The sequence below is a fragment of the Herpailurus yagouaroundi genome, unplaced genomic scaffold (genome assembly GCF_014898765.1).
Source record: "Herpailurus yagouaroundi ecotype Mexico unplaced genomic scaffold, PumYag 67793, whole genome shotgun sequence".
NCBI classification, from domain to species: Eukaryota; Metazoa; Chordata; class Mammalia; order Carnivora; family Felidae; genus Herpailurus; species Herpailurus yagouaroundi.
In genome coordinates this window covers 21,668,482-21,678,193 of record NW_024420586.1, presented here as the reverse complement: position 1 = coordinate 21,678,193, position 9,712 = coordinate 21,668,482, and the positions used below count along the sequence as shown (strand labels likewise).

Genomic DNA, 9,712 nt, shown 5'->3' with positions numbered 1-9,712 from the left:
GGAAAAACATAGTTTTTAAAACATGTTTAAGTATACGTGCTTTAAAAAAGCATAGTCGTAATTATGGTATGTTGCCATTTTCAGTTCTGTGGTTTTTTTCCGCTCAACGTTTCTGCGTATCTGAAGTATTTTCCTTCCTGCTGTATAATTTTTGAAAACTTCATACTAGTGCCCTCGTAATATTCCACAGAGTACATAGATGTGCCATAATTTACCGAACACTTCCCTTTCTGTTAATTTTTTACGTTCCCTCGGGCTAGTTTTTTTTCTATTAAAAAAAAAACAAAACAACCCGCTGCAAAGAACATCTCTGCACATATGTTTCTCCATATTTTGGTTTGTTTCTTTGGGCTACATGCCCAGAAATGGAGTTCCTGAGAAGTATAGGAATTTAAACATGGCTCCTCATAGCACCCCATTGTCCTAGAAGCATAGTAGTAGTTTAAAATCCCATCTGTGATGAAAAATCCCACCAGGTCCATTTAATAGGAGAAACAAAACCGCTGCCTGTGATTTTTAATCCGCTCTTAGCTGACGATTTCTTAGCGGAAACATTTTTCTTTTATGTAGTGACCCTCTGGTAAACTTGAAGCTCTCTTTTCATTTCTTCTTACAGGGTCTTTTAAAAGTTAATTAAAACATATCTTTATAAATTAAACTCCTATTAGAATTTTTTGCTTAGCATGTTTTTTATTTACATTTTAGTCTGTTGAAGTGATCACTTGTGTTTTTATAGTCAAGTTCTGTTTTTTTTCTTTCATAATTTTCTTTTTCTCCTAAGCCTAGAACGGCCATCCTCCCTTTCAAGGCTTTGACACGAGCACGTATATTTGGGGGATGGGTAAAGGGTGTTGATTTGCTATATTTAAGCTGATAACCCGTCTGGTATATATTTTGGGTTATAATTTGTTTCAGGTTGGGATGTACCTTGATGCTATTCCAAGTTAGTACTTTTTTCACCTATTGATATGTGACTGCCTCTTCACGTTTTAAATTTCTACATGTAATAGAGTTTATTTCCAGACCCATTTTTGTTTTTCACATCATTCTGTTTCTTACTACTGTGGTGGTACACTATTTTGATAATTGAAGCATTGTATTATAGTAATGTATAAAATCTGGGAGGGTTAGCTCCCCTACATTACCTTTAATTTTTATAATTTTCTTTAATAGGCAGACTTGTTTCTTTCATCAGGTGGACGTAGAATTGTTGTTTTTTTCAAATTCTTCCAAAGCACCAGTGAACCTGAACTATGTTATTTCAGTCTGCTTACCCAGAATATGCCCCTCCTGTTAGTCAAGTTCGCCTGTATTTTCTAGCAAGTGTTTTTAGAGTTTCATCTGGGTCCCAGAGTTTTCATGACAACTATTTTTAAGTGTTTGGTTATTTTTTATTCTATTGTGAACATAACTATTCCCTCCCACTATATTTTCAGCTGGTTATTGCTGGTACATAAGAATAGTTTTGATTCAGTTGTGGTTATACTGAAATCCTTTCTTTATAGTTTCTCAGCTTTTGCTTATGCCATTATTGTATCAGCCTGTAATACTTTTTTTTTGTCTCTTTCTTGTGAATATTTTTATTTCATACCTTCTTACGTTGCCCAGAACTCCTCAAAACGGTATTCAATAACGTTGCCAGGAGAGGCAATTTTGTTCTGTTCCTGCTTGTAGTAGATGCATGGTTTACTTAACTATAGTGCTGGATATTTAGGCTGTTGTTTTAGAGCAGATGCTTTTCAATCTTATTAAGGAATTACTCTTGGATTTGAAGGTGTATGTGGTAAAGGGGGGGGGCCTGGGTGACTCGGTCGGTTATAAATTGTAAGCAGTAAGAGTAATAATTGGAACAATAATAGCACCCTGACCTGCCCCCATTTTGACTGATTTCTAGCTGGATAAAGGTAGCAGGATTCATCAGAGGGCAGTCTTCTTTCTTCAGAGTATTGTCTCTTTGACAGTAATGACAATAAAGACAATAATTATGGGGCACCTGGGTGGCTCAGTCCGTTAAGTGTCTTGATTTTGGCTGCGGTCATGATCTCACAACAGTGGGTTCGAACCCCGTGTCGGGCTCTGTGCTAACAGCTCGGATCCGAGCCTGCTTCGGATTCTGTGTCTCCCTCTCTCTCTGCCCCTCCCCTGCTCACGCTCTCTCTCTGTCTCTCTTAAAAACAAACATTAAAAAAAATAAAGAAATACAAATGTATATGGTTGGAAACAGCATGAGATCATTACGTATTTGTCAACATCTTTGCATCTGTGAGGAGAATGCTGCCTTTTGTGCAGGTGGGCATATGATGGTTACAGGCTATTGAATTGTTGGCTTGTATTTTAAATCTCAAATCGTGAAATTGTCTCAGGCGGTTCTCAACCTTGGCTTGCACACTCCAGTCACCCCGGGGAGCTTTAAAAATCAGTGATGCTTGGGTCCACTCTGAAGGTTCTGATATCATACGTGCCTTGGTGTGGATGTGGCCCAGGCATCAGGAATTTAAAAGGCTCTGCAGGGGATTCTCCGGGGGAGGGGGATGAGGACTAGGGCTCCATAGTTTACTTTTAAATGTTATGTCTATCAGGCATTAGAATTCACTTCGTGGCTTTCCATCTTTTTTTGGTATCGGAGCGAGTTCCATAATGTGGCAGTTTTCTCGTCCGTGAAAAGTTTCAAAGAACCCGATAGTAAATCATCCCCATCGGAGCCTTTTGTAGAGACAGTTCTTTCCACTGCTTACTCGGTTATTAGTTTATTCATTGTAGTTTGATAATTCACAGTTATTACAAAAATCACTTATTTAATTGTGGTTTTAAAATTTGTTTTCGTCAAAGCTTGCATGATTTATTATGTTAAGATTATTTACGTCTTGTAATTTATTACATTTCTGTGTCCTGCGGTAACTCACTTCTGACTTCATACTTTCTTATCTTTGCTAGACTCCTACCTGTGTATTAAAGAAAGTCTTGGATTTGTTTATTACAGTTGTTTTTCTCCTTTCAAATTCTTCTATTTATGCTTTTATCCTTTTTGCTTTCTACTTGTTTTCCTTATGACAGATTTTCCCACTTTCAGAAATTTTTGCTCAATTTATTGCTCACTGAGTCAAAACTCTTGGCTACATCTCAGAATTACTTGGGAGAGCTTTAAGAAAAAATACGAACGCCCCTCTTACCTGATGTGATGTGGGTGGCGAGTGAGCCGGCAGGAAAGACTTCTTGAGACGTTTTATGTGCAAAAAGGTGTTTTTATGAAAGCTCGGGGACAGGACCCTGAGTCCGGAAGATCTGCACTGGGACAGGGAGGAACAATTGATTATATACTTTTTTAAGTGGGGAGGGGCAGAGATAAAGGAAGTTTCCCAAAGGGTTTTCATGGTATAGAAGACTTACCGCATCCTGGAGGTCTGGCTATTGTTAAGTTAAGGTAGCTTTTTGCCTCTAGCAAAGCATTAATGTCAAGGCCGTGGTGAGTTCCTTGAGGAATGTTGCTCTGCCTGTATTTGTCCGCAGGCTGCAGATTGTAAAGAAATTTAATTTTATCTACCTTTCTTTTGCCTTTGTTCTCATCATTACCTGCCCCCATAATTCTTAAAAAAAATTTTTTTTTTTTCTTTTTAATGCTTATGCATTTGGGGAGGGGGGGAGGGGCAGAGAGAGAGGGAGACACAGAATCTGAAGCAGGCTTTAGGCCCCGAGCTGTCAGCGCAGAGCCCAAGGCAGGGCTGGAACTCACGAACTGGGAGATCATGACCTGAGCTGAAGTAGGACATTTAACAGACTGAGCCACCCAGGAACCCCTTTTAAGTTTTTTTTAAGCGTTTTTATTTATTTTTGAGAGACAGAGAGAAAGAGCACAAGCTGGGGAGAGGGAGGGACAGAGAGAGAAGGAGACAGAATGTGAAGCAGGCCCCAGGCTTTGAGCTGTCAGTGCAGAGCCTGAAGTCAGGCTCGAACTCATGAACTGGGGGATCATGTCCTGAACTGAAGTCGGACGCCTGACTGAGCCACCCAGGGGCTCCCCCCCCCCCCCAACACCCCACATGATTCTGATTCATTGGGCCTGGGCTTTGTTTTCTTCCTTTTCTTTTTCTTCTTCATTTTTTTCCCCCTTTCTTTGTCTCTTTCATTCTTTCATTCTTCCTCCCTCCCTCCCTCCCTCCCTCCCTCTTTCCTTTCTTTCTCTTTTCTTTCTCTCTTTCTCTTCCGCTCGCTCGCTCGCTCGCTTTCTTTTTTTCTTGGCTCCTAAAGCAGAGCCAAGCCTGAAGATAGCTGAGTTAGAACAATGAACCGAGTAAGCCCTCTTTAACTCTAAATTCTCATAGGTAGTAATCTAAATCCAGTAATTCACCCAAGATTATCACTTTACCAACATTTTATAGGTTTGTACATCTTTAATTCTATACTCATGTTTTGTATCTTCAAGTTTACTTTTAATTACAATACAATAATTATTAGTGAGAATTTTTGTTTATAGTTACATAATAACATTTCTAGTTGTATTGCTTTGTGATTAATGACTGGAACTTGTATACTTTATGTGTTTTCAGTTTATTAGAATTTTTTGTGAATTAGCCTGTGTAGGGGAGGAAAAATCATTTTCCCTTTACCCTTGTAGGTGCTTGGCTAAGATGCCCCTATGATGAAAGACAGATTAACAAGAAAAATACAAGCAGAAGTTTAATAACTTGTATACCTCCTGTATACATGGGAGAGACCCAAGAAAACTTGAGGAACTCCCACAAATGGCCAAAGCCATCACCTTAAATACTATCTCCAGCTAAAGACAAAAGAGGTTGTTGGGAGTGGGGGAGCCACTTGTGGGGGGGTGGGGGACTAGGAAAAGCATAGTAAACAAGGGTAGGGTTGTTATGCAGATTTAAGTCACTGCCTTCTCCATTGATAAGAGTTTCTAGAGGTATTTGGTCATCCCTCCTCTTCTTGGTACAGTGAGGGAGACACCCTTGGAAATGGAGATTTCCCTTATACATGTAAATGGCTCGTACAAAAGGGTCACTTTTGAGGCACCGGGGTGGCTTCTGGCTTCCTCTGTGAGTGTCCCGCTCTCGATTTAGGTTCAGGTCATGATCTCACGGTCTGTGGGTTCGAATCTTGCGTCGGGCTCCGGGCTGATGGTGCAGAGGCTGCTTGGGATTCTGTGTCACTCCCTCTCTCTCTGCCCCCCTCCCCTCTCTCTCTCTCAAAATAAATAAATAAAAACCTTAGGGGCACCTGAGTGGCTCAGATGGTTCAGCATCTCACTCTTGGTTTCGACTCAGGTCCTGATCTCACGGTTTTCTGGGTTCAAGCCCTGCATCGGGCTCTGTGTTGATAGCACAGATCCTGCGTGGGATTCTCTCGGGGGGCCCCCCGCCCCCGTCACTCTGCCCCTCCCCTACTTGCGCTGTTTCTGTCTCTCTCAAAATAAACAAACTTTTATTTAAAAAAAAAAACACCTTAGAAACAAAAACCAAAATGGTCACTTTTACTTGGATTTCAGAGCTTCTCCTAGGTCAGCTGTTTCTTAAAAAGAATCAGTTCGAGGTAACTCTTATGCCAAAGAAGAGTATTTTGGGATGTCACGTTCTGCTCCCCTTCGCGTGATAAATTTCTGGAACTGTACAGTTGTCACGAATAGGGGAGCCATCCTCTATATATGCGATAGAAACTCTCCTATGGTTTATTTTCTTAAGTCTAGGACTCTGTATTCATAAAAGAAATCACTGACTTAACAGCTTTTTCAGGGAGGATCAACAACACCACATTAAATGTACAGAAATTTGGGGGCGCCTGGGTGGCTCAGTCGCTTGAGCGTCCGACTTCAGCTCAGGTCATGATCTCACTCTCCGTGAGTTCGAGTCTCGCGTCGGGCTCAGTGCTGGCAGCTCAGAGCCTGGAGCCCGCTTCAGATTCTGTGTCTTCCCCTCTCTGCCCCTCCCCTGCTCATGCTCTGTCTCTCTCTGTCTCAAAAGTAAATAAAAACATTTAAAAAAATTAAAATGTACAGAAATTTGTATTGTCTACCCCCTTGTAATTGTATGCATTGATCCTTAGCGGTCACATATACTTTCTTCTTTAGAACCTAAACATTTAAAACTTACGTTAGTGATGCTGATCTCTCTATAGAATGTTGAGCCTCATTGAATATTACTGGACTTTCATGTCTGTCCCGACAGCATCTCTAGAAAAATCCGGCTGTAAATTTTGGACACTTAGCTATTTAGTTTCTGAGAAATACAGACTTGATGACTCATGCATCGGTCGCACCACCCTCACCGTCTTTAAACAATTCTCAGATTTGTTCAGGGAGAGTTTTGCTTTTGCTTTTGTCTCAGGATTGCATTGCCTAGCCCGTGATGGGCAGTCTTCTGCACACAATTATTTCATGTGTCAGACAGTAATCATTTTGAAAACAATTTAAAGTGGAAATTAGGAATCCAAATCGATGTTAAACTCCAGCTCTTCCGGACGCGCATGCAAAGTAAATAGCTCAACTGACATGAAAATAGGATTAACTCCTTCCCCACAAGGCTACATTCACACCTTCCATCAAACTGACGGCTTCCAGTTTCTTTTGCCTTTATAATTGTAAGACGATGCTAATTTCAGGAATACTAACCAATTAAAAATGTTCCTTTATAATGAAGAAATCCCACGCTCTCTATTTTTTAAAGCTAATTGATTTCAGATTTTATATCCTGTAGGCCAGCCTCAACTGTTCAGATTGCCTCGGGGATCGTGCAGGTAACCTTGTATAACACAGTAGGGCTGGCAGAAGCCTGCTGCGGAACTAAAGATCACATGTCCCTGCCGAATGATATTTACATCCCATTTTCAAGACAACTACAGCCATTTACCCATTTACATCCTCTAGGACCTTATTTATCTAATCTTTGTTGGACGTCAATTATGATGAAAGCTTGTATCATAATTACGTTTCCATAAATTGTTATTTCTGGCAGTTTTCATTTCCGGACATTCTCTTTGGATCCTCTGGTACCTCAGGTTCCTTTGTGATTAAGTCTTTAATCTTTGTGAGATCACTTTTGGTCTATCTGGTGTCTCTTCCCTTGTATTCTACTTTGCTACAGGTGACATTTTTCTCTCTTCCTTTTCTGTCTTTCTGTCTCTGCCACTCTGACTTGCTCCCTACCTTTTGTAGGGGAGGAAAATAGGACGGGTCTAGATTCTCAGCTGAGATCCCGCCGTAATAAAAAAGACGAACGGGAGGGGCGCCTGGGTGGCGCAGTCGGTTAAGCGGCCGACTTCAGCCAGGTCACGATCTCGCGGTCCGTGAGTTCGAGCCCCGCGTCGGGCTCTGGGCTGATGGCTCAGAGCCTGGAGCCTGTTTCCGATCCTGTGTCTCCCTCTCTCTCTGCCCCTCCCCCGTTCATGCTCTGTCTCTCTCTGTCCCAAAAATAAATAAACGTTGAAAAAAAAAAAAAAAGACGAACGGGAGGAAAACAAACAGAAGCTTAATAAAATGTATACGTGGGAGAGACCCAGGAAGACTGAGTAACTCCCCCAAATGTCCCAAGCCACCACCTTAAATACCACCTCCAGCTAAAAGATAAAAGGTGTTTGGGGTGGGGACTCCGTTGGAAGGTTACCAGGAAAGGTGCTGTTATTTATTTATTTATTTATTTAAATTTTTTAACGGTTTTTTATTTTTGAGACGGGGAGAGACAGAGCATGAACAGGGGAGAGTCAGAGAGAGGGATATGCAGAATCTGAAACAGGCTCCAGGCTCTGAGCTGTCAGCAAAGAGCCCGACGCGGGGCTTGAACTCACAGACCGCGAGATCATGACCTGAGCCGAAGTTGGCCGCTTAACCAACTGAGCCACCCAGGCTCCCCAGGAAAGGTGCTGTTAAAGTGAGGTTGTTATGCAGATTTAAGTTGTTGTCTTCTCCAGTGATAAGAAGTTCTAGAGATCTCTTTGGATGCCCTTACAAATGGAAATTTCCCTTATACAGGTACATGTCTTCCAGAAAGGTAACTTCTCTATTTCCAGAGGTACTCCTGTGTTTGCTGTGTGTAAAAACAAAAGACCAAAACCCCACAAACGCAAACAACAACAACAAAAAAAGCCACTCTAAAATAGTTCTTATACCAAAGAGGCATATTTTGGAGTGACGAATTCTACTGTCCTTCACTTGCATGCTGGAGTCTCAGAGGACCAGAACATGACCTATCAGTCTCTCCCTCTCCTATTGAAGCCCGGCCTAAAATACTATCTTTTCTTTTCTCTTCATTTTTATTTAGCATCCTTCATTCTCTTGTAATGTATTATTTGCCCGATATTCAATGATTACATAAATGACGTGTGGTCAAGCGGTCTGTGTCCCTTTGCTCAGTCACAAACTCCTACCGATAGCAGTCAATGCACAGAGGTAGGTGAGAGTGATGAATTTTATATCGCCATGCTTTCATACCCAACTACAAAGCCAAAAAAAAAAAAAAAAAAAATTTCAGAACGAATCCTGAAGGGGCAGAAGACGTTGCCCTTCTTCCCCTCTAGGTTCTTTGGCTGGTCTAATTAAATTGCCATAAGACAGATGAACAGGAGAAACACAAATTTACTTACATACCTCTGGGAGCCCCACTAAGACACAGAGGTGATCAGATAATTAATTGAGACTGACATTCTATCCAGAGCTAAGGAAAAGGGTGTAGGGGTCTGAGACTTCAAAGAGGAGGAAGCCGTTTGACGGGAAGATGTGGAGAACGAATGTCTGGTCAGCGAATATTTACCATGCCATGCCAATATGTCTTCCTGATAGAAAAGTTCTCTCTGGTAATGGCTCCCTTCCTGGTACGGGGTCCCTATCTAACTTCTCGTAGGCAGGTAAGGGACAGGTAAAAAAATTCTCCCCGAGTCTGCTGGAACCCAGTTGTTTTCGGGTCCAAATACTCCACATATCCAAAGTGGTACCTTCTGGGGCGGCATATTCTGCCCCCTCTCCCTACCTTTACTGGAAGCTCAACGAAACTCCAGCTCCCTTGTCCTTCTGGGCCTTCCAACATCGTTTTCCCCATTTACCATTTTAAGTTTCTTTTTGAGAGCGAGTGAGCACAAGTGGGGGAGGGGCAGAGAGCGAGAGAGGGAGACAGAATCCCAAGCAGGCTCCAGGCTCTGAGCTGGCAGCACAGAGCCCGACGTGGGGCTCCAACCCATGAACTGGGAGATCATGACTTGAGCTGAAGTCGGATGCTTAACTGACGGAGCCACCCGGGCCTGCCTAGAATTTACCGCTTTAGTATGTCAACCTCAATTCAGTGTCCAACATCTTTTTGTTTTTAACTTTCTTTTTAATTTAAATTCACGTTAGGTAACATCCTGTGTCGTTTTGGCTTCAGGAGTAGAACCCAGTGATTCATCTCTTAAATATGATACCCAGTGCTCATCTCCAAAAATGCCCTCCTTGGTTCCCATCACCTACTTAACCCATTCCCCCCACGCCCTCCAGCAACCCTCAGTTTGTTCTCTGTATTTAAGAGTCTTTTATGGTTTGCCTCTCTGCTTTTATCTTAATTTTCCTTCCCTTCCCTCATGTTCATCTGTTGTGTTTCTTAAATCCTACATATGAGTGAAATCATATGATATCTCTCTCTGACTTGTTTCACTTAGCATAATACTCTCCAGTTCCATCCATGTTGTTGCAAATGGCAAGATTTCATTCCTTTTCATTGCTGAGTAGTATTCTCTCTCTCTCTCT

At 41.8% G+C, this 9,712-nt stretch overlaps 1 protein-coding gene across 1 annotated transcript in view; it reads left to right on the top strand.

Annotated features, from left to right (window-relative positions):
• The window catches only part of LOC121025941 (EF-hand domain-containing family member C2-like), a 94,925-nt gene that overhangs the window by 62,350 nt on the left and 22,863 nt on the right, over positions 1 to 9,712 (top strand). The window lies entirely within an intron of this gene.